Genomic DNA, 26,752 nt, shown 5'->3' with positions numbered 1-26,752 from the left:
CGGTAACATGAAAATGCCACAGAATAAAAACACACGGAAACAAACGTGACCGGACCGATCTCAATCCTTTGAACAAAAAAAAATCCCATTTAAGATTAGTTCCCTGTTGACCCCAGATTGTGCATAGAATAATAGAATCCCAAATCTTAAAGAAAATGAACGATTAAATATATATATTTGAAATAAATAAGTCAACATGGTGAAAAGGAAATATTCAATTGTATCTTCACTTCAAAGTGCCTTTAAATTGCATTTCACTAAAAATGCCTCTTTTAGCGTAAACAGTTTATTGAACTGGAAATATCTGTTTGAAATGCATTGTCAAAGCACAATTTGTTTCTGTGCAGTGTAGTGAAATCAGCGGGAGTAGGACAGGTGGTGATATTCCTTCTCTCAGCTGCACTGGTCCAGTGCTCGGTTCTAGTGCAGTGAGTGCAACAGAGCTGATCTATCCCACGCAATAAATAGCCACAGGATTTTACTTTCAAACACCCATTATCCTAAATGTTGGGACACAATTAGAAATGATAAATTGTTTATTTTATATAATCGTAATTCTAATTCATGATTATAACAGGGCGGTTTTCGATGAAGCATTGTTTCAAGTAATATTGTCATATTATAAGTCATATTGTTTGGTGTATTTGGGAATGATTTGTCCCGGAAGACTCTCTTTGGCCCACGATACATTTAGAATATTCTAGTGACACTTTTTTCCGGGACGCAAATAGCGAAATGAATCTCTGTGCTCGTTCACACAGACACAACAATACGGGGGAAAGGATGGAGCAGTAGCTCAGCGGGCACCGAGAGACGCATTTATTTCAGGTGCGGCGGTGCTGTAAAAAAAAAACATTTCAGTCATGTAGAGACTGTTATGACAGACATGGGACAATTCTATTAAAAAAAGATGGCTGTTACAGATATATATATATATATATTATGCGAAGTTGGAGGCAACAGCTACTTATTCTGATCAACATTCCTGGTAAAAAAATAGTAAATTTCAATCTAACATAATTCAAACTCAGTCAAATAGTGCCTAGCTACCCGCCCTCTAACTTTCCCGTTCTATCTATTCACTTACAGACTGCCTGCCCATTTATCTGCCCATGATAGTTTTCCAATTCACGACTCCACCAGTGTTGTTGGTTTCATCGTTCTTGTTCTTTCAAATTCTTCATTTGGTCTTGTACAGTGATAAATAATTAGCATTTTAAGTCGAGGTTTGGAACCGTCCTTAAGTTGAAGCAAAGATAGACACAAAATGCTGGAGTAAATCAGCGGGCCAGACCACATCTCTGGAGAGAATGAATAGGTGACGTTTCGGGAAGAGACCCTTCAGTGCCCTTAAGTTGCAGCAACACTGGAAATGTTTAAGAAATGTAAACTTAATTAAGTAAATCAATCAGCCAGTAATAATTAACTTGGATTTAGTGTATAGTATTATCAATAATTCACAGTCCACTTGTTTATATCCAAAATATCCATGGGAAAAAAATTTGAACATTTACTCTTAATGTGGTAATTAATTTAGCGAAAGCCCGTGAGGCATGTCCCCTGTGAAACAGAATGTAATGCAGCTGCAATAAGCGGTGTCTGCTGGAGTGAGAATGGGTTTTTGCTGATTTTTTTTGGGTTGCAAATGGCTGGGTGTTTCCAGTGCTGGCAAGGTAAGGGGAGAAAGAGTGGGACTGATTTACAGATGCACATTGCCACCTATCGGCAGCCTGGAGCCCCCGCAGGTGGAACCGCTCCAAAGTTGCACGGGCTCCATTCCCCCATTGGCAACATTTGGAACACATTTGCTGACCAAACGTAAAGGCAAATAAGGTAGATTTATAATTTGTTTAACTTCAAGAAGAAAACCACATTTCCTTTTCAGGGCTGGGTAAACGTTTTGCAGTTGTGCAGCACAGTGATTTAACTGTCTCTTCCCGGTTAGTAATGAAGCAGCTCTTGATAATCCATCTCCCAAAAATATGGTTAAACTATGTGCTTGGTAAATGCAGCTAACCAATGTAATGTATTCCCCCCAAAGGAATTTGTAAATGCTTCTTACATTAATATACCATACTACCAGGTGCCAAATATTCAGCGGAATCACATCCACGAAAATGTCGGAGTGAACCATTCTACCATTCTACCGGAGATGAAATGTAAGGTAATTAATTCTTTACGATGTTTTGCGGGGGGAAATACAGGTAACTCTCGGCTTCGGAAATACGTACAAGAATGTTGATGCCTACTTTCATGTATTTTGTGGACTTTGAGATGGTTAGCGGTAAATTGGAAGCCTTAAGAGTTCTTCAAATCGTTTTACTAACAAATGGTAATCTGATCTTGCGCGTGTTGTCGCCCAAGCGACCAAATAAACTGGAATCGAAAAAGTGAAATTAACTGTCTGCAACAATTCTGGTGACAAGGAAGCGAGTCCCTGCGACGAGCAGCCGTTGAACTCAGTGCAAAAGGTCGAAAGATCTCGGAGGTCGACTCATTCGAAGGGACATATTTGAAAGGTTTGGGTACACCATTCCTTCGTGTTCCGGTTACAGTCTGCAGCCAAGCGGGGGCGGGCAGGAGAAGTGCCTTCATATATATATTCTTATCTCGCTTTTTTTGCCCCTCCCTGATACAACTGCGAACAGATCGCGTCATTCCGCTTTCATAGACGGATCGCGGGCCAATGACTTCCAATTGCGAATCCATACAAGAGGAAAAACTTCCACCCCCTCTTCCCATTTGGTAGATAGCCTGGTCTTCAATCCAACGTGCATGCAATTTGTGATCAATTCAGAAACGATGGATGTGGTGCTTCGTGATTCATCGGGTGGACATTTGCAAGTGAGTCTTCTGTGCAATTCAAGTACGGCGAAAAAAAAACACAGCAACCGCTGGAGGAACTCACCGGGCCAGGCAGCATCTGCGGAGGCCAAGGAACGATAGGCGCTTCGGGTCCAAACCCTGCATCAGGATTGGTGTGGGGTCTCCAACTGAAACATCAGCCAACTCTCTGCCTCCGCAGATGCTGCCTGACCCGCTGAGCTCCTCCCTCAGTTGGCTTTTCACCCCCAGATTCTCGCATCTGCAGTCTCTTATGTCTCTTCGCACCTTGCCACACACGAGCAGGTTCCCTGCGCCTTAAGAGGCCGCATGCCTCAAGGCGCTAAGATATTTGCATTGTATTCAGATTGACGACTTTCTTCGCTTATGTAGGCAGCATGTGTTATTAGTTTAACAAAAGGTTGCGTATCGGAGTCTATCAGACACAATTGGAAGATTTCCCACCCCTATTCTGCGTTTTTATGTGTACTAACATTCCCCTTTCACCCAGACATCCCGGTATTATGGGGCTGGCAATAGGCCAAATGCTTACATTCAGTCAAATAGATTTATGCAGAAATTACCAATCAGTTTTTCAATGTTGTGCTTCCCTCCCCTTGTGTAGCAATGACGAAAATTGATCGATCTTGATTTTAATGTGGTTTGGCAAAATAACTAGGTGTAAAACATGCAGCACGCCACCAGTCCCGATACAGGATCACCGTCCATAATGTCGACCTATTCCTCTTGCCTTCACAGATGCTGCACGACCGCTGACTTCTTTCAGCGTCTGTTTTGTTTTAATTCCAGAATCTCAGTTCAATTCAGTTCAGTTCTATTTGTCATATGTAGGTTAACACTGGGTCAACGGTACAATGAAATGTGTTTGACAAGACAACAGGTCACCTCAGCAATGATATTACAAGGATAAAATGAAGATAAAAAAAGATAAGATAAAAGTGACATTGGTAGGTAGAAGACAATAATAAATAACATAATCAACATATATGATGTGTTTATGAGTTCAGCAGCCTGATGGCCTGATGGTAAAAACTGTTCTTAAGTCTGGTGGTAGTGCAGCCATGCTCCTGTATGGTCTGCTTAACAGACATCTGCAATGTCCTTTGTCCTCAGTCCACCAAGCTAGTTCAGATTTATGTTATTTAATTTGTGGTTTGATTATAGTAAGTACTCTCCATAGTGCCTGAATAAAAGTAAATGTTTGCCTAGCCAGCTAATTCATGCTGTTTTTTTCCGGATATTCAGTCAGATATCAACGCATAGGAATGAACTGCTGATGCTGGTTTACACTGAAGACAGACATAGAATGCTAGAGTAACTCAGCGGGACAGGCAGCATCACTGGAAAGGATTGGGTGACGTTTTGGGTCTGAAGTCTGAAGAAGGGCATCGACCCAAAACGTCATCCATTCCTTCCCTGGCGAGATGCTGCCTGTCCCGTTGAGATACTCCAGCATTTTGTTTCTATGTTAGAAACATAGAAATATAGAAATTAGGTGCAGGAGTAGGCCATTCGGCCCTTCGAGCCTGCACCGCCATTCAATATGATCATGGCTGATCATCCAACTCAGTATCCCGTACCTGCCTTCTCTCCATACCCCCTGATCCCCTTAGCCACAAGGGCCACATCTAACTCCCTCTTAAATATAGCCAATGAAGTGGCCTCAACTACCCTCTGTGGCAGAGAGTTCCAGAGATTCACCACTCTCTGCGTGAAAAAAGTTCTTCTCATCTCGGTTTTAAAGGATTTCCCCTTTATCCTTAAGCTGTGACCCCTTGTCCTGGACTTCCCTAACATCGGGAACAATCTTCCTGCATCTAGCCTGTCCAACCCCTTAAGAATTTTGTAAGTTTCTATAAGATCCCCTCTCAATCTTCTAAATTCTAGAGAGTATAAACCAAGTCTATCCAGTCTTTCTTCATAAGACAGTCCTGACATCCCAGGAATCAGTCTGGTGAACCGTCTCTGCACTCCCTCTATGGCAATAATGTCCTTCCTCAGATTTGGAGACCAAAACTGTACGCAATACTCCAGGTGTGGTCTCACCAAGACCCTGTACAACTGCAGTAGAACCTCTCTGCTCCTATACTCAAATCCTTTTGCAATGAAAGCTAACATACCATTCGCTTTCTTTACTGCCTGCTGCACCTGCATGCCTACCTTCAATGACTGGTGTACCATGACACCCAGGTCTCGCTGCATCTCCCCCTTTCCCAATCGGCCACCATTTAGATAATAGTCTGCTTTCCTGTTTTTTGCCACCAAAATGGATAACCTCACATTTATCCACATTATACTGCATCTGCCAAACATTTGCCCACTCACCCAGCCTATCCAAGTCACCCTGCAGTCTCCTAGCATCCTCCCCACAGCTAACACTGCCCCCCAGCTTAGTGTCATCCGCAAACTTGGAGATATTGCCTTCAATTCCCTCATCCAGATCATTAATATATATTGTAAATAGCTGGGGTCCCAGTACTGAGCCTTGGGGTACCCCACTAGTCACTGCCTGCCATTGTGAAAAGGACCCGTTTACTCCTACTCTTTGCTTCCTGTTTGCCAGCCAGTTCTCTATCCACATCAATACTGAACCCCCAATGCCTTGTGCTTTAAGTTTGTATACTAATTTCTTATGTGGGACCTTGTCGAAAGCCTTCTGGAAGTCCAGATACACCACATCCACTGGTTCTCCCCTATCCACGCTACTAGTTACATCCTCGAAAAATTCTATAAGTTCGTCAGACATGATTTACCTTTCGTAAATCCATGCTGACTTTGTCCAATGATTTCACCACTTTCCAAATGTGCTGCTATCCCATCTTTAATAACTGACTCTAGCAGTTTCCCCACTACCGATGTTAGACTAACTGGTCTGTAATTCCCCATTTTCTCTCTCCCTCCCTTCTTAAAAAGTGGGGTTACGTTTGCTACCCGCCAATCTTCAGGAACTACTCCTGAATCTAAAGAGTTTTGAAAGATTATTACTAATGCATCCACTATTTCTGGAGCTACTTCCTTAAGTACTCTGGGATGCAGCCTATCTGGCCCTGGGGATTTATCGGCCTTTAATCCATTCAATTTACCCCACACCACTTCCCGGCTAACCTGGATTTCACTCAATTCCTCCAACTCCTTTGACCCGCGGTCCCCTGCTATTTCCGGCAAATTATTTATGTCTTCCTTAGTGAAGACGGAACCAAAGTAGTTATTCAATTGGTCCGCCATATCCTTGTTCCCCATGATCAACTCCCCTGTTTCTGACTGCAAGGGACCTACATTTGTTTTAACTAATCTCTTTCTTTTCACATATCTATAAAAACGTTTGCAGTCAGTTTTTATGTTCCCTGCCAGTTTTCTTTCATAATCTATTTTTCCTTTCCTAATTAAGCCCTTTGTCCTCCTCTGCTGGTCTTTGAATTTCTCCCAGTCCTCCGGTATGCTGCTTTTTCTGGCTAATTTGTACGCATCATCCTTCGCTTTGATACTATCCCTGATTTCCCTTGTTATCCATGGATGTACTACCTTCCCTGATTTATTCTTTTGCCAAACTGGGATGAACAATTTTTGTAGTTCATCCATGCAGTCTTTAAATGTCTTCCATTGCATATCCACCGTCAACCCTTTTAGAATTAATTGCCAGTCAATCTTGGCCAATTCACGTCTCATACCCTCAAAGTTACCTTTCTTTAAGTTCAGAACCATTGTTTCTGAATTAACAATGTCACTCTCCATCCTAATGAAGAACTCAACCATATTATGGTCACTCTTGCCCAAGGGGGCACGTACAACAAGATTGCTAACTAACCCTTCCTCATTACTCAATACCCAGTCTAAAATAGCCTGCTCTCTCGTTGGTTCCTCTACATGTTGATTTAGATAACTATCCCGCATACATTCCAAGAAATCCTCTTCCTCAGCACCCCTGCCAATTTGATTCACCCAATCTATATGTAGATTGAAGTCACCCATTATAACCGTTTTGCCTTTGTCGCACGCATTTCTAATTTCCTGTTTGATACCATCTCCAACTTCACTACTACTGTTAGGTGGCCTGTACACAACACCCACCAGCGTTTTGTTCTTCTCATACATGTTCTTCTCATTAATAGCAATCCATATCTAATTGATCCAAATGTCTACAATTTGATGCGGATGGTCGGACCAATAGGGCAAAGTAGGAATGGGATGGAGGTTTAAATTGGTTGGCAATGGTGAGCTCAAATTCGCCCTATGGACAGAAAGTAGGTACTTGGTATAAATTTTTCATCAAAGCAAAAGAATGTAACATTTAGCATGGACAAGTGAAAATTAGTTTAGTTTAGTTTATTGTCACGTGTACCAGAATACAGTGAAAAGCTTTTTTGTTGCGTGCTATCTAGTCAGTGGAAAGACTATGCATGATTACAATCGAGCTGTCCACAGTGGACAGATGCAGGATAAAGGGAATAATGTTTAGTGCAAGATAAAGACCAGTAACGTCTGATTAAAGATAGGTCTCCAATGAGTAGATGGTAGGTCAGGACCACTCTCTAGTTGGTGATAGGATGGTTCAGTTGCCTGGGAAGAATGGTGTAAGGAAAGGGAAAGATGTGTGAAGAAGGATCCTGACCTGAAACATCATCTATCCATTTCCTCCACATGTTGCCAGACCCACTGAGATATCCAGCACTTTGTGCTTTACTTTAGAAAATATGCAAGTTACATTCTTTATTATCATCATGAAAGAACCATGACGAAGCTCAGAGAGAATCCGAAGTTTCCAAAAACTCATGATGTTCAACCAATGACAGGGACACAGCCAAAGAATGCTGAACCCTTTTAGCTGAAAAAAGCATGACATATTCCACCACACTTCCAAATTATGCAATGAGGAACAAAGGTGATGAGCAGAAGGTGGTGCACAGAGCCACACAGTTAATATCTGATGTTCCTGGATTTCAAGTCATGTGTGAGACTCAAGCTGTCAGGTGGCCTGGTGAGATGCTGCTTTACCCCAAAGATGGACACCATGTGTTGGAATTGTAATCTCTCTTGGCACGATGAATTATGACAGAAAATGATCTCTCAATGTACTGTCATAACTTTTCCACAAATATCAAAATTGCATTTTACTCACCTGACAAATAATGCAAGTTACGGGGTGTTTCTATCGAATTGGGCACGACTGTAAATGGTTTGGAAAAAAGGTATCGCAACGCATTCAAATTAAGCAGTGATAGTTGGTACATACATTCAAATGCTAGACACAAAGCACTGGGGTAACTCAGCGGGTCAGACAGCATCTCAGGAGAAAAAAAAGGTTCCCTGGAGATGCTGCTTGACTCCCTGAGTTACTCCTACACTTTGTGTACATCTTTCGTAGAGCAGCATCTGCAGTTTTTTGTTTCTTCATTCAAATGCTAACAACGGTGGGGACAACTTCCTACAGTGTGATCGACATTTCCTATAGTTTTTCAGGCCTTATAACAGTCATGAAAATCCTGTAGCCAGTTAACAAATAATTCAAGTGGCTGAGCAGGGTATCAAGGAAAATAGTGGAAATATTTAAAGATGGGCAGAACAGTAATAACAATGAACTGCAGGTGCTGGTTATCCTAAGAAAGACACAAAAAGCTGGAGTAACCCAGCAGGTCAGGCAGCATCTCTGGAGAACATGGTAGGTGATGTTTTATTCTGGAAAAAGAAGGGTTCTGACCCAAAACATCACCTTTCCACATTCTCCAGAGATGCAGCCTGACCCACTGAGTAACTCCGATATTTTGTGTTTTTCTTAACCTGAATTCCTTATCAATAAAAATTATGGGAACTTACAAGTTACCAAAATCATCATTACAAAAGATCCACTTATTAGCTCTGGTTTAAAATGCTTCATTAATAGAAACATGGTTTGCTGATATTAATTATCAGCTCCTAGAAAACATCACTTTCAGCTGATTAGTTTGTTATCAAAACATAAAGATGTGGTTTTATTTCCACTCAGTGATAATGTTTTATTAAAAGATTTTAGAAAAATTATCGATGCCAAATAGAAAAAATAATGTAAAAGATCTTGGGCCAATTCTTCGGAAAATATTTAAAATTCAAACAAGTAATCTATTTCATGACAAGAGAGTTAAGTTTTCTCAATATCTGTACAGCATTTAACTGAGCATGTTATTAAATAGCATCAGCAAAGATGTTAGTGCGAATCGCAGGAACTCCTCTGAATGGTGAAGCCCTATCTGATTGAGGGAGAAATGTATTGTTCTTGGAATTCAATGTTTGAAGCCCAAAATTGCCTCTGCCAAAGTCCGTGACTCAGGCATTTTCAGCTGCTCCACTGATTTTTCCTTGCATAATATAATGAAGGTTGTTGGAGTCAATTTTCACAACATTCAGATCTGTTCACACCTCCAAATATAAAGGAGCTTCTGCCAAGCAAAGCAGGGCAAGTAGCATTTATGCTATGTAAATCAAATGAACTAATTAATGGTCGTTGCCTAGAAAAAAAAATCAAATCAGCTTCTTTTCACTTACTCAAACTTCCCAAATTCAGTGGTACTACCGGCACCAAATCTTGTCAGTTGCTATATCTGTGAGATCACCAATGACAAGACATTTAACTGGACAGCCAGATGAACAAATGTTTACTACAACAGAGATTGAACAGAGAACTACTAACCACACAATGTATTTTCTTAATCTGCAAGACACAATACTGTGACAAAATATACATCAGGTGTCTGTAAGGGTGTACAATAATGTGGAAGAAATCCAACATTGTTCATGACAGAGCAATCTCCTTGTCGAACACACTTGTTAATTCCCCTATGAGTCACACTCTATCCTAATTTGAAGATTAAGAGTCAATGGTCAAGAATGTTTAATTGTCATATGTGGCGACAAGAGAACAATTCATTTCTAATTTGCAATAGGCTTGCAAACAGAATACACATATATAAACATAAAAATTAAGATAAATCATTAACCCCAATCTATATTACTAAAAGTCTGTTCATGACCGGTTTTGGCCATCTGTGCTGCGATTTCCGAGAGAACGCCGCCACCTACGGCCGTCATTTTTGGCCACCTTGCTCAGAGCCCCCCTCCTCCGTATGTGTGCCGAGGATTTTTCCCGTCGATTAAAAATGACAGAGATATTAATGATTTTACAAAATTCCCCATTCTCTCTGCTGCCCCTGCTGGTGGCAGGGGGGAGGGACTATAAAACCAGGAAGTGGTGTGCCTCAATCAGTGTCTGCAAGCTGGAGGAAGGCAGAGGGTCACGTTTCTCTGAGCTGTGAATAACACTGAACACATGTCTACTCAAATGTAAGTGTCCTTAGTGGTTCTAAAACGCTTGCAGAATGTGTCTATTGGTTCTAAAACATTTGCAAAAAGTGTTTATTGGTTCAAAAATGTTTGCAAAAAATGTCTCTTTTGGTTCTACAATGCTTGCAGAATGTGTCTTTTTTGGTTCTAAAATGTTTTTTTAGGTTCTCCTGCCCCTCTCCTCTTCTCTCTACTCTCCTCTCCCCTCCTCTCCTCTCCCCACCCCCCTCACCTCTCCTCTCCCCCTCTCCTCTTCTCTCTCCCCCCTCCTCTCCTCTCCCCCCTCTCCTCTCCCCTCTTTATATATTATGAAAATATATATTAGGCACTTTGGTGCCATATGATTGTACTTACTTCTAATAAAATAAAATATTTAAAAAAAAAAAAAAAATACACCGTGACCTATCTGAGGCCTCGAGTACGCGGGGACTACTCTTGAGCATGAAGGAGAGTTACAAAGACCTCCTAGGACCTTGTGACGACCATGCTGCGAGTATGAGTCGAGGGTAAACTCGCCTGAACTCGCGGATTAGGTCGCCGCAGTCGGAGCGCCCCTTAATGCTTGTTGGGAAGAAGCTATTCTTGATCCTGTTTGTCATGATGTTCAAACTGAAACCTTCTTCACAATGGTAGAAGTGGGAATTGTGGATCTCTGATGATGCTGTCTGCCTTTTTGAGGCAGCCCCTCTTATAAATCCCTTCGATGGTGAGGAAACTAGTAACCATAATGGACCAGACATTGCCTACCACTCTTTGTAATCTCCTTTGTTCTTGTGTGTGTACGTTGCCACGATAGGCTGTAATGTAACTGATCATTATGCTTTCTCCTGTACACCTGTAGAACTTCAGGAAAGTATTTGTTGACATACTGAATCCCCTCAATCTTCTAAAGAAGCCGAGGCATTAATGGACTTTCTTTATAATTGTATCAATATGTTGGGCTTTGTACAAATCTTCAGAGATATTAAGCACCCTGGAACTTGAAGTTGTTGAATCTCTCCATTCCCAACCCATCGATGTAGTTAAGTTTTGATATACAGCGTGGAAACAGGCCCTTCAGCCCACAGAGTCCTCACCGACCAGCGATCCAAGCACATTAACACTATCCCACACACACCAGGGACAACCTTTTATACATACACCAACCCAATTAACCTACATACCAGTACGTCTTTGGAGTGTGGGGAAAAACCGAAGATCTCGGAGAAAATCCACGTGGGGTCACGGGGAGAACGTACATACTCCATACTGACAGCACTCGTAATCGGGATCGAACCCGGGTCCCCGGCGCTGCAAGCGCTGTAAGGCTGCAACCCTACCGCTGCGCCACCGTGACTGCCCGATAAATAACGATTTATTTATAGGTTCGTGGATCCTATAATTTCCTCTTCTAAATTCAACAATCAGATCCTTAGTCTTGCTGATCTTGAGAACAACATTGTTATTCTGGCACCATCCAATCAGATTTCTAATTTCCCTAGTCTGATTTATCTCTTGCATTATTTGTCCAATCATACTTTATCCTTTATCCTGGAATTCTACTTCAAAGACAGTTTTGGGAAAATACATTCAGAGTAATTGTATACAGGCCGTTCAGTGTGGTTCTAATGTCGGGTGGCATGAACTCGTTTGGAAACAAAATAAAAGAGTAAAGTAAAATATAAAATTAATGAGAATAATAGAAATAGTGTCAATGGGTTAATCCCACTAAAACTATGAGCTTTCCTTACAGCTTTTGCCCTAAAGGGAAACATATCTTTCTGTCCATCTGTGAATTCAATTATAAATATAATTCATAGATTGGAAAGAGGCTTCTTTGGCTGTCGGATATCCATTCTTGCTATCTTATGACACAAATGGTGTCTGACAGAGTTCAGGATTTTACAGAGCACAGTTGTTTTCCGATTTGCTTTTTCTCACCCACTGATGGCTTATGACTTTTGTTTCAAAATGAATGGGAAGAGCTGTTTAGTCATGATCATTTGACCAAGAAAGCTGAGTTCAGCTGAAATTGGAATTCACTTTGTAATCTGACTTTGTTCATTGAAAAAGGGAAAATTGAGAAAGAATCAAGATTTTTCTTTACTTTCTGTGTAGGTAAACTGAGCAAGTGACATTATTTATGCTGAGATATTAATGGGGCATATTTAATAACTTGAATAGAACTAATTAGTGTAACATTAGGGGGGATACAGAGAAATAATATTTTGTAAGAAAAATTGGTTATCAGCATATAATATGCACTTTTTAACTTTCTGCACTACACCTTAGTCAACCTGACCACAAAAGTGGCGAATAAACAATAAAACCCACGCACTACATGTTACAATTTATTGGCTCGGATTAAATATGTTCTTAATAATGAAGCAAATCCTTTGCGAGCTTGAGGGCAATGCTCAGCTTTTCAACCAGTCTGTGCGCGCAATTACTACTTTAATTTTATTGGTATAAACAATGTATCTATAGACATATCTGGTATCCAAGCATAGCATCTTCACCATTAAATCCATACCGCACAGACATCAGCATTATTTGAAGAAAATTTCTCATCACATATGTTTTTCACCATTCAAACAGGGTTAAAACTAATTCAAGATGCAGGGTAATCGTTTCAAGATGAGAGTAATGGTTGCCAAATAACTACAAGTTTCTACAGGTTGTAACATTTACATGTAACAATTCCGACAACTCCTTGCATTGGTACATCCCCAGAGCTTTTGAATTGAATCTCCCTGAGTGTATGAAAATCTGATTTGTATCAGTTGAGTGCATAGTTTCAGAGATAATACATCAAGAAAACTGATGGACATTGGGTTAAATCTAATTATTTTCTCACTTAAATCTTTTTTTAATTTTGCTTGTATTATTTGTTTTCTGCTGTTTTACAAGTTTTATGTAATTCTCTCAATTAAGCAATTTGCTGGGGTGGATGTTAACACACTGAAATGAAACAGCAATAGATTTCAATGGAGGTTTAATGCCCTGTTTCCACAGTGCTGCCATTTCACCTGGAGTCAGTGTGAGTGTGCTCTGGCTAAGTCACACACAGTGTATATTGGTGTCCTGTGATGTACATATGACATCGATGCTGTTTGAACCTGTCACATGTCAGCATGTGGAAGAAACTTAGAAGTTTATTTCTAGAATCATTTCCCAGGAGCAAAGAAAAGAGCAAGGCTGCATCTGAGTATTATCATCTACTCAGTTCCACAATACTCCATTTGGACCAATCTACTTTCCAGGGTAATCTGTTTTTGGAGTACCTGATAATATGCTGGCCCAGAACCAAGCAACTGCATCGGGATGCATATTTTGATGCATATCTACCACCCAATGGAAGTGTAGGATTGCAGGCCAATGCACCCTCACCGTAATTGCAACTTACTTTTCAAGAATGAGTAGGTTAACCTATGATGAACGTTTGTCAGCACTGGGCATGTACTCGCTGGAGTTTAGAAGAATGAGGGGGGATCTCATTTAAACATCCAGAATAGTGAAAGGCTTGAATAGAGTGGATGTGGAGAGAATGTTTCCACTAGTGGGAGAGTCTAGGAATAGAGGGCATAGCTTCAGAATTAAAGGAGGTTCTTTTAGGAAGTAGATGAGAGAAATTTCTTTAGTCAGAGGTGGAGAATCTGTGGAATTATTTACCACAGGCTGTAGAGGCCAAGTCAGTGGATATTTTTAAGGCAGAGATGGATAGATTCTTGATTAGCACAGGGGTCAGAGGCAGGAGAATGGGGTTAGGAGGGGGAGATATATTAGCCATGATTGAATGGTGGAGTAGACTTGATGGTTGAATGGCCTAATTCTACTCCTATCACTTATGACCTTATGACCTTCACTGACAGTGCAAAGCAGCTGTAAAAATGGTCAAGGACACAATGCAACAGAATGCAACTGAATTTAAAAAATAACAATGACTGATGGGGAGAAAACCACAGGAAAACAAACCAGACACAACATAGATCTATCTTATTATGGAGTGCAATATTTAAAAATCAGTACTGACATTGGGCATTTGGTAGTAAACATTACTTTCACTTCTGGAGCCTGTCTTTGATTCCAACCCAGACTAATGGAATAAAAGTCTCCTGAGCTGGACTCTGTAAAATCTTCAAGTAAAATAAGTTTGGACAGTCTCAATAGAGTTCCTGGTTGGCAGGAGTCCACCAGAGAAATCTGTAGTAAATTGGCAAATTTACTCAGAGCACTCACATGCGAATGGAAGCACCGCACACAATGAAAGATCCAATGAGTTTGAGACAGTGAGACAAGACCTTATTCCTTCTCTGATCCATGGTTAAACGTCTGCAGTTGTACTGGGCCATGGTGAGACCACATCTGGAGTATTGTGTGCAGTTATGGTCTCCTAATTTCAGGAAGGACATCCTTGCTATTGAGGCAGTGCAGCGTAGGTTCACGAGGTTAATCCCCAGTATGGCGGGACAGTCATATGAGGAAAGATTGGAAAGAGTTGGTTTGTATACACTGGAATTTAGAAGGATGAGAGGAAATCTTATAGAAACATATAACATTATAAAAGGACTGGACAAGCTAGATGCAGGAAAAATGTTCCCTTCTTCTTGTGTATGGCGTGCACTGCCTAAAGTTGTAAAGACAACTTGTTCTGTTTGATCTTCTGTTTGTGCATGCCAGGTTGATTGCATTCGTCAAAACAGGGTGGACCAAATTAAGGTTGCAATCTCCTACCCCAAAATGTTCCCAATGTTGGGGGAGTCCAGGTCCAGGGGCCACAGTCTAAGAATAAAGGGGAGGCCATTTAAAACTGAGATGAGAAAAAACTTTTTCACCCAGAGAGTTGCAAATTTATGGAATTCTCTGCCACAGAAGGCAGAGGCCAATTCACTGGATGAATTTAAAAGAGAGTTAGATAAAGTTCTAGGGTCTAGCGGAATCAAAGGATATGGGGAGAAGCCAGGCATGGGTTACTGATTGTGGATGATCAACCATGGTCACAATGAATGGCGGTGCTGGCTCAAAGGGCCAAATGGCCTCCTTCTGCACCTATTGTCTATTTTTCAATATCTTGCTGGTGTTAGACCAAGACCTGAGTCGGAAGAGATTTTTTAATTTCCAGAATTGACATCCTAAAGCCTCCTTGCATCCCACTCTCATGTACTGAAAAGGGATATGCAAGAACTGTTTGAATTTGTTAAATGTTAATTTGCAAAGAAGGGGATGCCATGGAGCAAGGATGACTAAACCAAATTGTCAATAGAGAGGAAGAATCAATAGGTTTTTATATTTTGTTTGTGCATTTATATATTTGACATTAGTCCAGGAAACATCATAACACTATCTAAATATTGGAAAGCATTTTCATAGCTCCATGCTTTAGGAGACAGAAGATAAAATATATATGATGGAAATCACTGTAAAGGAAGTAGGATGATATTTAGTAATTACAAATAAACACTGCCACACTGAGCCAGGAAGAGATTATTCAAACAAAAAGCTGGAGTATCTCAGCGGGTTACCCCAAGGTACCTCAGAGTTTTGACCCAAAGCGGCGCCTATTCCTTTCCTCCGTATATGCTGCCTGTCCCGTTGAGTTACTCCAGCTTTTTGTGTCTATCTTCAGAACAAACCATGAGGCCTTGCTGATGAAGTATGCTCAGAATACTTCATCTTAACACCAGCTTCAGTACAATTGCAGACAGTTAAAAGAAAAGGATGAAATGTGGAAGTCTTTACATATAGGTTCCATTTCCAAAAGTCTGAATACAATATAATATAATCAGATTCTGAAGAAAAGGGTTCTGACCTGAAACATCACCTGTCCATTCTCTCCACAGATGCTGGGATCCTCCAACCTTTTGATTTGTGCTCAAGATTTCAGCATCTGCAATTTCAGTGTCTGCAATATCAAACCAATCCTGCAGTACATTTGACCTTTGCATGTTTATCAAGTTAGGCCTAGAATCTGAACTAAAGCAGATCTTATTAATAATATACCACTTTAAAATTGCTGTGTCATATTTGCTGAAAAGGAAAGTGTTGTTTCTTTCTCTCGTATGCGCATTCGACATGTTTCTGGTGTCACATTCTATTGTGCCCATAGTACAAGGAAAGTGCACCAATGCGTCATTTCATATCTCAGTAAAACAGTTGGGAATAATCATATATTTTGCATGGGTGATAGCAGCAATCATTGTCCCTGAGGTTACAAGATGATTGATCTCTATCTCTATGTGGACTACCACAGGAAAGCATATTAGGTCATATGTAGAAGTTGGCACTATTGTCGATTACTTTTTGTTTGACATTTTGCCAGTTTTGCCAGTTATTTACTATGTCAGTTGTGACCGCAGTTTATAATGGGGAATCACATGAAATGCTATTAAAAAAACAGAAAAATTAAGATGAATGCTTCCCCCGAGGTCTTTTTGCCAATCTCTGCCTTAAGGGGCAGACAAAATTAATAATAACTTTCTGTTTATTAAAAATATGCCCATTTATTCATTCTTTTCTCCATAGATTTTGATTTAGATGCATTTGCATTTGCTTTGGCATAGTGGGCCATATAGAAACCATTGCATGATATTTTTAAAACGTGTAAGCTCTGTATACAACACAATGGGGCTTGTATGCTCAGATGGAACTACAGAACAGATACCTGTATCACTCTGCCCTGGTCTATGTGGGACTCCTAGAATAAGAAATGAGGTAACAAATCCAACAGCTTTTCTGTGCGATGTTCGGGGTAGTGCACCTGAGTATAAAAGAAGAGTAAAAAACATTTTTATTGCTCATCACCAAACAATATACTACTAATAGCGCTCAATAAAAATAGCAATAGATGGTACTCTGACTCTGAAAAGAAGGGGCATGACCCGAAACGTCACCCATTCCTTCTCTACAGAGATGCTGCCTGTCCCGCTGAGTTATTCCAGCTTTTTGTGTCTACCTTCTGAAAATCATACATTGAGTTCAATAACATTTCATTTCATTGGCAAAAGTAATTGAAGCGCTGCTGCTATTCCATTGACGGGGATTCATTTCTATAGGAAGACAGCACAAACTTGACTTTGATGCACCAAAGGTAGTCAAGGGCAAGTACTTTTTTGTCATATTTCCTGAAACAAAACAACAAAATTCTTATTTGCAGCTGCATTACAGGTATGTAAACATAGTACTCAGTATATACCATATTCAGCAACAAAATTAAGTTCAATAAATTAAAAAAAAAACACAATATAATGTAAAAATATAAACAAAGCCCAAAGTCCCTAATGCAATCAAGGCAGTTGGTCGTTCTGGGTTTAGTTGGAGTTTGTAATGTCATTTAAAATAACATTCAACTTCTGGATGTAAAATTGGTGAGATCAGAAATCAGAAGTTCTGTTATTTTATGCTAAAACATTGAAGAAGTAGCCATTTGGGGAAAATATTGCAGGGTACCAATATTTCCAATCAAGAGTCAGTAGTTTCATACTCAACCTGTCCATGTATTCCAAACTACCCCATCTAAGCTGGTGCGAGCTGTCTGCATTTGGCTCATATCATTCTGAACCTTACCTCTCTATATATGTTTCAAAGTGTCTATTAAATATTGTTATTGTACATTGTACTTTGTGGTCATCACTTCCAAAGAGTCCACCAGGGACTATACTGGACCTGCCCCAACTGCTGCCTCTGGTTCTTGATTCTCCTATCCTAGGTAAAAGACTATCAATTCCTCTCCTGATTATATAGACTCGATAATATTACCCCTTAGCCTCCTGCGCTCCAAGGAATAAAGTCTGCCCTACCTCTCCATATAAGCTCAGGCCCTTGAGTCATGGCAGCGTATTTGTAAATCTTCTCTGCACTCATTTTACCTTAGTGACATCCTTCCGATAGCAGGGTGACTAAACTGAGGAAGGGTCTCGACTCAAAACGGCACTTATTCCTTCTCTCCAGAGATGCTGTCTGTCCCGCTGAGTTACTCCAGCATTTTGCACCTATCTTCGATTTAAACCAGCATCTGTAGTTCTTTCCTGCACAATACTCCAAATGCATCCTCTTCAACGCCTTGTGCAACTGTAACATAACATCCCAACCTGTATACACAATATCCCGACTAATGAAGAAAAACCTACATCACGACCGCCCTATCTACATGTGACGCCACTTTCATGGAACTGTGTACCTGTAATCCTATATCCCTCTGCTCTACAACACTCCCCCAAGGCCCTACTACCCACTGTGAAGGTCCTGCCTGGTTTGACTTCCCAATATGCAACACCTCACACTTATCTGCATTAAATTCCATTTGCCATTCTTCAGCCCACTTGCCCACCTGGTCAAGATCCTGCTGCAATGTTTGACAACCATCTTCACTGTCTACGATACCACCTACTTGACTGTATGATACGATACATAGAAACATAGAAATTAGGTGCAGGAGTAGGCCATTCGGCCCTTCGAGCCTGCACCGCCATTCAATATGATCATGGCTGATCATTCAACTCAGTATCCTGTACCTGCCTTCTCTCCATACCCCTGATCCCCTTAGCCACAAGGGCCACATCTAACTCCCTCTTAAATATAGCCAATGAACTGGCCTCAACTACCCTCTGTGGCAGAGAGTTCCAGAGATTCACCACTCTCTGTGTGAAAAAAGTTCTTCTCATCTCGGTTTTAAAGGATTTCCCCTTTATCCTTAAGCTGTGACCCCTTGTCCTGGACTTCCCTAACATCGGGAACAATCTTCCTGCATCTAGCCTGTCCAACCCCTTAAGAATTTTGTAAGTTTCTATAAGATCCCCTCTCAATCTTCTAAATACGATACGATACGATAGAACTTTATTTATCCCAGGAGGGAAATTGATCTGCCATCAGTCATAAAACATAACAGTCATCTGTATTATGCAGACAATCAAATGTCACATGTTTTAAATCATAGACATTTGCTATTGGACTGAAAGACTAGGAATTTGTGTTGGGTCTATTGAGGTTAACTGCACTTACTTGTCAGCAACTTTTGGTATGTGTACATGCACAGTTAAAAGTGAACATTTAAGAAGTGCTATGCTCCAGTGTTTCACAGCAAACATTAATAAGAAGTTCAGGTATTGATGAACTTTTCTTCTAATAAAGAAATCTGAAAAATGTTGCTTGATTGTACGAGGTATAAATGAGTTTTAAATGATTTACTAAATTGTAATCAATACGTAACCTTTCTGCTCCATAACACAAATAATTTCATATATTTTGGTTGTTATTTAAAGTATTTGTACTTTTAAAAATATTATTTTTATGTGTTTCCTTTTAACATTTCACTTTCTTTCAATTTGAGTACAAATCCCAATCAATATTCTGTGCTCTATAAAATGTATGGTTTGTTAAAAATTGTGCATTTGTTTATTTTTGGTTGGAGGTCAGTTACATTCTTCAGTGTGATCACCGACTGGGTCAACTTGGTGTCCTCACTGTTATTAAATACAGTCAACCCTCGCAGTAACGGACCTCCATATAGTGGAGTTTGGCTCTAGTGGACCGATTCTTCCAATGCGCCACCCCCCCCCCCCCCCCCCACCACCTCCACCAGTCACCCAATGAGCTGGCATCAAGTAGTGGGCTTTGGGTTGTGGGAGTGGAGAGAGCGAGCAGCATGATAATTAAATGGTCTAACCCATTCCCGGTGCCCGGTAGGCCTACAAACTACCGCTTGTTCAACCCCCCGCCCACGCCATGGGCCTCGCCCATGCCCGGCCTTCATCTCCCACACTCGGTATTCTTAGACAATCGACAATACGGAGACCATTCCCCCGCCCCCGTGGTCCATTATTGCGAGGGTTTAATGTACTGAAATGTACTCAAGCATGATGATTGTAATTCAAGTAATTACATAAATGTGAAACCCACATTACAGACATCTACAGGCACAATACAATACAATAATACTTTATTAGCCAAGTATGTTTTGCAACATACAAGGAAAGTCAGTCATGCAAATAAAAATAAACAGAACACACAAAATACATTTTAACATAAACATCCAGTGACTCCTCCACATTCCTCACTGTATGGAAGGCGAAAAAAAAAGTTTAATCTCTTCCCTTCTGTGTCCTCCCAAGATTGATGGGACGATCTTGGACCCCCGATCTTGACCCCCGATCTTGACCCCCGATCTCGACTGCAAATTAGTGGTAATACTTTATTCTTAATTATTCATATCAATCAATTTTATATTAATTTATCCCTAACCAGTCCGCTGCTATCTCTCCACATCACTGTCTATATCTCCCGTTTCCCTTATCGCTAACCAGTCTGAAGAAGGGTCTCGACCCGAAACATCATCCATTCCTTCTCTCCAGAGATGCTGCCTGTCCTGCTGAGTTAATCCAGCTTTTTGTGTCTATCTTCGGGTTCAATGACAATTAAATGTATCTTGTATCTTGTAATCCAGCTTTTTGTGTCTATCTTCGGTTCAAACAAGTATCGGCAGTTCTTTCTTACACATTTCTTCTGCTCCACTGCAAAATATTCTCAAGGTATGTCCACTTTGAAGAAGTTCTCCTCCTCTCCGACGAGAGTTCTGTAATATCCTCTCTCGCTGCTATCTCTCCACATCACCATCTATCTCCCTCAATTCCCTTTTCCCTAACATCACCCATTCTTTCTCTCCAGTAATGCTGCCTGACCCGCTGAGTAACTCCAGCTTTTTGTGTCTATCTTTGATTCATATTAAGAACTGCTTCCCCTCCCAAACTCACTTTGCAAATACTCTTCTGGCTTTCTTTCCATTAATAAAACTACTTTCAAAGTCAAAATAGTAGAAACCAAATTGTCTAAAGAAGGGCCCCAACCCGAAAAACGTCACCCATCCGTTCTCCAGAGATGCTGCCTAACCCACTGAGTTACCCCAACACTTTGACTCCTATCACTGTAAACTTCATCCTACTTGTTCCCTCTCCCATCCCTTTCCACGTATCTTGTTTCGTCCACATTCAACAAAGCCCATGGATATCAAAATGGAGGTTTGTATATAATGCTTTCCAGATTGTCTACTATTCTTCCCATATTGAAACTTTGTTCGAACCAAATATTTACAGTGAAACTTTTCAAGTCTTAGTCCAGATACTAACATATTGTCTGGCTCCTAATAATTGTGAAATGTTCATTACGAGGAAAGTGCTGAAATATTTCAAGGTAAAGACATTATGTTGCATTCTAATGTTGCCCTTATAGAAGCACAATTCTCAAAATAGAAAGCCTTCCCTTGTAATGTTATTCTGAAATGCTGACATCATAATCAAAAATGGAACTATTCAATAACAACTGCATCTACAGCACCATGCCTTTAATTTAGTCACAAGCCATTAAATCCAAGAAAAAGGCCACATCTACAGTCAAATAAAAAAAGGCAATTATGTTAACATCTCATGATAATACATAAACTTCAACACAGCTCAGAAAATATATCAATCAAGTCAACAGGTGGCTTACATTAATGTCTCTGGTGAAACCTCGTCTAATAAAAATATTGAGCCTGCATTATATCAAGAATATGTTATATACATTGACATTGAATTCAATCCCAGTCTGCTTTTATTCTTACAATATATACAGATTTCCAGCTACCTCCCCCCTTTTAATCTCACAGACAGGTTTATGATTTATACGCTAAGGTTATTGACAATACGCAGAAGACTGCACAGAATCTGAGAGGCAGAATTTTCTAACGAGAAAGCTTTTGCTTACTTTTTAACCTGACCGCGTGACAGAAAACTGATGGGTCTGGATGAGTCTCTCATGGAAATTGATGAAATGTAAATTCTCTGTTGACCCAGTCCTGGCAATTTTCCACTGGACAAATTAGGTTAAAATTCACCACAAAGTTCTATGATATTGTCCATTTTCCCAAATATATTAAATTGATATAATATATTTTCAAATATCTCCAAATATATTTCTATGCATGTAATCCAAAAGGACACACAACAAAGCGCAAATAAATTAGGTTTCCATTGTATTAACCGATTGTTCTTTGTGGCTAGGGTTGGGACAATTAGCTGTGGGAATTATATGGGGCTTCTGCATTTTGTGTGCAATTTGAAAAATTCACAAGTTCTATCAAATCCGTGGAAAATTTTGAAAATATAATTTTCCTTAAATAATTTTCTATTGTCCTCCCCATAGAGAACCTGGTTTGTGGTTTCAGCTGAGCAGAGACGTTTACACACTCCTAGAAGTTGGGATAAGCACGTCCTGAGTCTTGAAGGACAACTTGCCAGATTCAGCAGGAGTGGACAATGCAGTCTGTCTTATAAGATGTGATGAAAAGTACAAATAACACTCTAGATGCAACCGAATTGGTCCTTCATGTAGTTTGAGAACATCTTCCCTGCTCATATCATCCATGTTACGCCTCATGGAACTACCCATTGAAATCGTCCTGGCTTCAAACATTTGACCAATTTTTCTATCGTGCTTCCTATGTTTAAGACTAAAGTTGTTAATATATATCACTGAAAACAAACGCAGCATAATGACCAAACTGGAATTAGCCCTTCAAAAAAACTATAGTTAAATGAGTAGTAGTTGTATTTATGTTCATAAATTCATAAATTATAGGAGCAGAATTAGGCCATCATATCAAGTCTACTCCGCTATTGAATTGTGGCTGATCTATCTTTCCCTCTCAACCCCATTCTCCTGCCTTCTCGCCATAACCCCTGACATCAGTACTCATCAAAAAACAATACTTTGCTACATACCACTGGACCAATTTTGGATCCATCTTGTTACTTTCCTTTCAATCCCATGGGCTTTTACTTCACTGATGCAGCATTGATGTGGGACAATGTGAAAAGCCTTGCTAAGATGTAGGAACATCGAATTCATCAACTTCATTGACCAAATGTGCCACCTTGGCAGTGCTATCCTGACATTTCTTGATTAATCTGTACCTTTCTAAATGATGATTAATGCTGTTTCTCTGAATCTTTTCCACCAGTGCGGACTGAACTGTAATTATCCATAACTAATCCATGAAATGCTTGAACACTAATAATAAAGGAACTCTTGTCATAATAGATTATTCCTAAATAAAGCATGCATCATATCACAAAATATTTTGTTTAACTCAAACCTAAATCATATCACTACATACAGTTTTTACATGAAACAAATCAAAATATTATATCAAATCATGTGTGCAAAGCCTTAATTTTATCCCAGATGTCTTGCTTAAATACAAATATGCCATATTTAAATCTCACCTAAATAATATCAAGATACACCTAACTTAAACAAAACCTATTGCATGTGGGAGCCAGTGGAGGCAAATGTCATAGATTCATACACTAATCCACCATGCAGGATACCAGCCCTGTTACCTACCCATTGTTGCCGTTAGATTTCTCCTAATTAAATCATATCTTGTAACCTCGACCACATTTGCAACTGTTGACCATTCTCCGCATAGAAGAATGTTTCCTTTTTTGGTTCAGTATTGTGCTAATATTTTTCCAACCATTTCATTACATTTGTAGACCATTTAAAGTAACCTTGGCTAAAATCCAAATGCATATTTTCATGCTTATTGCAATTCTTAGTTCACTAACTATCAGATGACATTTGGTGCTCTATAATAGCCACGTCCCCTAAAGAATAAGAGGAAATGGTGAACCTGAAAATATACTTGAAATGACTTTGCTTCATGAAATAACATGATTTAAGACCTGCTTTAGGTCTGATTAGTATGATCATGTCAAAAAGAATTTTCCCAAATCCTAAATTACTTGAATGAAATGTTGTACAATTTAAATTCATTATAAGAGCCAAAGAAATTCATGCTCAGGGTACTTTTCATAAATGTCTATGTGTCTGTGGTTTTTGTGGACGAGACCATACAGCCATGGAATATGGTCCTAAGCCACAGTTTGGAAGGAAATTAAATTTTGAAGAAAAACATTGGGAAGGAGATATGGGAGGAGGAAAGCATGAATCAAAAGTGAATACTTTTATTAAACTTTTGGAATCATGTGACCAGTGAAAGGCACCGTTATTTTATAAAAACTATTTTCCTGCCAACCGACTGTTAAAGTGCTGATATTGCATATAATATGTAATCTCAAATTCCATTGCAATCAATTATTTCTGAAGGACACCGGATCAGATAACATCCCATTCCCTATAATTTACGATTTAATTTTTCAACAGACATTTGTTTTCAGCAAATCTGAAGCAAACAATTGATTAGCTTTCCTTACTCCACTGCTGTTAATTATGACAACAAACTTTGTTTTTTTTGTAATTTCCCTGAGGAAAAGCGACACAAATAAAATGTGGCGTAAATATTCCTTCATGGTCATGACTTTCTGTGCAATGACCATTGATATAATCACCTGGCTGCTATGTAGAAAGATAAAGATGACTGAATAAGCCCTTGACTAGTGGTGTGCCTCAGGGCTCGCTGCTGGGGCCAAAATAGTTTGCCATCTATATTAACAATTTGGATTAAAAAGTACAAGATATGGTTAGTAATCTTGCAGATGACACTATAATAGAAGGCATCACAAATTTGAAGCACCATCTTATTCAACTGGCTAAATGGGCCGAGGAATGGCAGATGGAGTTTAATTCAGTTAAGTGCGAGATGTTACATTTTCCGAAGTCAGACCAGAGTATGACCTTCGTCAAGAAGTGTAGGGCCCCGGGGAATGTTGTTGGACACAGCAACCCAGGAAATAGTTCTCTGAAAGTGGCATCGCAGGTAGACATTTTGGTGAAGCAATCTTTTGGTATGCTAGCCTTCATGACATTATGTACAGAATTGGATGTTATGCTGCAGTTGCATAAAATATTGTTGAGGCCGGACTTGGAGTATTGTGTTTAGTTTTGCTCTCCTTGCCATAGGAATAATGCTATTAGTCAGGGTGTCAGGGGTTATGGGGAGACGGCAGGGTTTAGGAGGGAGAGATAGATCAGCCATGATTGAATGGCATAGTAGACTTGATGAGCCGAATGGCCTTATTCTGCTCCTATCGCTTATGACCTTAACTGGAAATATTGCAGAAAATAATTATGAGGAATTTGGCAGGACCCAATGGCCTGAAGTATATGTAGAGTTGAGACAGACTAAGACTTTGTACCTCACTGCGTAGGAGACAGAGAGTTCTTACTTTAATAGTTATGTGTAATTCTGGATAACAGCATAAGTTAAGTGGGAATCTCAAACTTCTGTATTCAGGATTCCACATATAGAAATTGGCAGCAATTGATTAATTTAATTTAGTTTGTGTAGGAAGCAACTGCAGATACTGGTTTACACCGAAGATAGACACAAAAAGCTGGAGTAACTCAGAGGGACAGGCAGCATTTCTAGAGAGAGGGAATGGGTGACTGAAGAAGGGTCTCGGGTCACCCATTCCTTCCCAGACCCGAAACGTCACCCATTCCTTCTCACCAGACATGCGGCTTGTCCCGTTGAGTTACTATACTCCAGCTTTTTGTGTCTATTTTCTATTTAATTTAGTAGTTTGGGTCATGTGAGATGATTTTGTTGAATTAACTAATTTTTGAAATAAGGGGAACATTTTGGTGAAGCTCTGGAAGTTACAAAGAATAAATATTTTCTTATTGTGATCCACTCACCCTCTGCCAGCCACCCCACCAGACTCTTAAGAAGTGCCACAGTGGATGGAGTTTGTATTTAAAACTGTGACCATAAATATGCTGGAACCACAAGAATCAAAACACAAGGTCCACCTTCAAGAATGTAAGATGCGTATGTACATCAAATGACAGTTTGATTTAAAGGATTTGCCTTTAAGTGGCTTGTATTTAATACATTCAGGGGTGTTTATTACTGTCCAAAATAAGTCTTAATATAGAGAAATTTACCTGAAGTCTTAGAGAATGATTGAATTTCTTTTTTTTAGGTGCATTCTGTCTGTTTGTTGCATATAGAGATATAATGTTTTAATTGAAAACACAAACGGAACTTTGAAAAAATTAATCAGGATAAAATATTTAGTTTTGGATGTTGAAATGAAAAAAAGGCTTTGGTACAACTTATTTTGATATCTCTTAGATTTGGGGGGAATTTATAGTAATCCATTAGAAATATAATAACAATTGGCATCTTAATTTAGTTTAGTTTAGAGACGCAGCACAGAAATAGACCCTTCAGCCCATCGCATCCGCCTCAACCAGCGATCCCCACACACGAGGGACAATTTACAAATTTAACCAAAGCCAATTAACCTACAAACCTTTGGAATGTAGGAAAAAATCGGAGCACCGAGGAAAACCCACACGATCACGGGGACAACATACAAACTCCGTACGGACAGCACCCCTAGTCAGGATCAAACCCGGTTCGTTGGCGCTGTATCAGGTTACCACTGCCCACCGTGCCGCCCAGGGACTATGAGAATACTTGATCAACGTTTTAAAGGTTTTCTGGAAATACTATGCAGAGAATAGCATTTATTTCAGGGCTCAATCATATCTTCCCTATAACAAAGAACTTACTTCACCATATGCAAAGTTTTCTGACATTAGACTTGAATTGGATTAAATTGCCTGGGTATAATTGCCTGGGTATAATTGTGAAATATCAGTTTGTTTTTGAAGTTAA

At 39.8% G+C, this 26,752-nt stretch overlaps 1 long non-coding RNA gene across 1 annotated transcript in view; it reads left to right on the top strand.

Annotated features, from left to right (window-relative positions):
• Positions 1-938: 938 nt before the first annotated feature.
• LOC129699753 (uncharacterized) overlaps positions 939-26,752 on the top strand; it is a 43,715-nt gene continuing 17,901 nt past the window's right edge. The window contains exon 1 of the long non-coding RNA XR_008723926.1: positions 939-2,844. This is a non-coding gene — a long non-coding RNA (uncharacterized LOC129699753). The remainder of the gene's footprint in view (positions 2,845-26,752) is intronic.

Source organism: Leucoraja erinacea, chromosome 8 (genome assembly GCF_028641065.1).
Source record: "Leucoraja erinacea ecotype New England chromosome 8, Leri_hhj_1, whole genome shotgun sequence".
NCBI classification, from domain to species: domain Eukaryota; kingdom Metazoa; phylum Chordata; class Chondrichthyes; order Rajiformes; family Rajidae; genus Leucoraja; species Leucoraja erinaceus.
The sequence above is the reverse complement of the archived record's forward strand: the minus strand, read 5'-3'. Positions and strand labels throughout refer to the sequence as shown.